The following is a 2608-nucleotide window of genomic DNA, read 5'->3' as shown; positions in this document are numbered from 1 at the left end:
TTTTGTGATGAAACATGTAAACAATTTTAAGTTTGACAGAAACCTAGTACTACGTTTTGTTCAGAAACTCATGCCAAACATTTTGCTACAAAAAGCTCATGAAAAGATGATTTCTATAAAAAGTTATATAACAAATACTATTACAAAAATAAAAAAGGTGCAAAAAAAGTTTGTACACCTTTCGAAAAATTAACATAAATAAAGTTATTTGTTGACAAATCACCATAAATCTAGTCCCTTAATTCCAAATAGGCATCCTTGACTGATTAAAAATATAATTTGGATTGAATATAAAGTTTACTAACTACTTAGTATAAAAGTTTATATAACTCTGAAAATTCTATATAAAACTTATCTAAACTAAATTTTGCAAACTTTTAATTCTACTAAATGTCAATATATTACCATAGAATTGCTAAATAAACATTTTGGAGTGGGTATAACTCCGTTTTGGGGGTATTAGTATCGATAGAATAGATTTTTCGTTGAAATTTCGTACCAACCCGGAATTATGTCGTCGGAAAATCCGCCGGCACCTGAACCGGTCCACAATTCACAAGGTAACCTATGTGGCATCAGAAAGGGCATTAAATTTCCGATCTTTTGATACCCATACATCCAGGTTTTCTATAAAACCCACGCTTTGAAATACCTAAGCAAAAACGTTGTTATGGTTTCGTTTGAGCAACCTGCCAAAAATGTATGGAATTTCGTAATTTTTGTTCTCGTGGATCAAACTTACTTTTTGCCCAGGTATTTAAAAACGTAGGTTTTAAAGAAAACCTAGATGCTTGGGTATCAAAAGATTAGAAATTTTATGCCCTTTCCGATTCCACATAGGTTGACTTGTGAATCGTGGACCGATTCGGATGCCGCCGGATTTTCCTACGACGTTATTCCGGGTTGGTACGAAATTCCAACGAAAAATCTATTCTATCGATACTAATACCCGCAAAACGGTGTTATACCCACTCCAAAATGTTTGTTTAGCAATTCTATGGTAATATATTGACATTTAGTTGAATTAAAAGTTTGCAAAATTAAGTTTAGATAAGTTTTATATAGGATTTCCAGAGTTATATAAACTTTTATACTAAGTAGTTAGTAAACTTTATATTCAATCCAAATTATTTTTTAATCAGTCAAGGATCCCTGTTTGGAGTTGGTAGACTGGATTTATGGTGATTTGTCAACAAAAAACATTTTTATGTTAATTTTTCGAAAGGTGTACAAACTTTTTTTGCACCTTTTTTATTTTCGTAATAGTATTTGTTATATAACTTTTTATAGAAATCATCTTTTCATGAGCTTTTTGTAGCAAAATGTCTGCAATGAGTTTCTGAACAAAACGTAGTACTAGGTTTCTGTCAACATTAAATTGTTTAGATGTTTCATCACAATATGTGCATAGTGCCCAAGGGGTGTAAATACTTTTTTTACATACTGTAGATCGAACCATGTCTAGATTTTCAAGTGTATCCACATAAATAAACAAAATCAACACCGCCAATGTTTCAAGTTATGCTCGTTGAGGGTGAATACCGTACTGTTAAGTTCTAATTCTTGTTTAACACCATATTCCGCTCGTATTGCATGAACTGCTTCCACACCACTAGGTAATAGATACGATTCAGCAGAGTTTTTTTTGTGTATATATACATTATCGATTAAACTATGTACCTGTATCACACGATATAAAAAAGAGAGACAAAATAAAACCAGTGTTCATCTAAAACTTGGGCGTTTTGAATAAAGTTCCGTTTGCATCACTAATCAATTTCGCTGTATTTGCTGATTTGGTACCAAGGTTTCTTCCCCACTTTTTCATGTTCGTAACAACTTGGCGCCAAGCAGAGGGGGCTAACCGGGGAACCCGTTCTCACCAGTCCTGTCCCCATCTGGAGAAGTGTCAGCGGGGTTTCTGATGGGTACACGAGTGCAGAACACCACAGAATCGTCCTGCATTTCATCCGGATCGGGATCGGGAGAGGGTTGGATTCGTGTTTGAGCTTTCTTTTTTGACGATTTTAGAAGTGATTTTAAGGTAGTTCGAGGTTGAATCTAAAGTAAGAGCGTAAATTGTATCAAACTTCAAATTTGAGATCTGGGCTAGACTTCTTAGAATCAGTTCTGAAAACTCAACAAAAAATAATTACTGCTAGAACCTCTGGTGGTGACCCTCTGCGCGGCTTGCGTGCTTTCTCGGTAGCTATATCTCTTTTGCTTTTGTGGTTTTCCCTTAGTTTTTTGGTCGTGAATGTGCCATTTTTTGAATCAGTGTTTTACGCACCAAACCATGTAACCGGGTGGTTCAGAAGCATTTACGCGTTGTATGCAAACGCTTGTTTTACTTTCCATCAGTAAGTAACGGTTTTAGTACAAAGTTAACAACAGTGTTTATATTTTTCCTAATATCACTAGTCCACCGTTTTTCCATCTTTTTTTCAGGTGCATTTCAGTTCAACTACCGCAGTGCTTATTCGTACCCGCACATCCAACTCACCTTAACTATAAAATCTCTTTCCTAACATCTGCACTGTACAAAAACAAAAAAAACCCAAATTACAAAGTCTTAAGCTGAACAAGCATATCATCTATAACTCTCCAG

This window comes from Culex pipiens, chromosome 3 (assembly GCF_016801865.2).
Source record: "Culex pipiens pallens isolate TS chromosome 3, TS_CPP_V2, whole genome shotgun sequence".
NCBI classification, from domain to species: Eukaryota; Metazoa; Arthropoda; class Insecta; order Diptera; family Culicidae; genus Culex; species Culex pipiens.
This window is presented reverse-complemented; position numbering follows the sequence as displayed.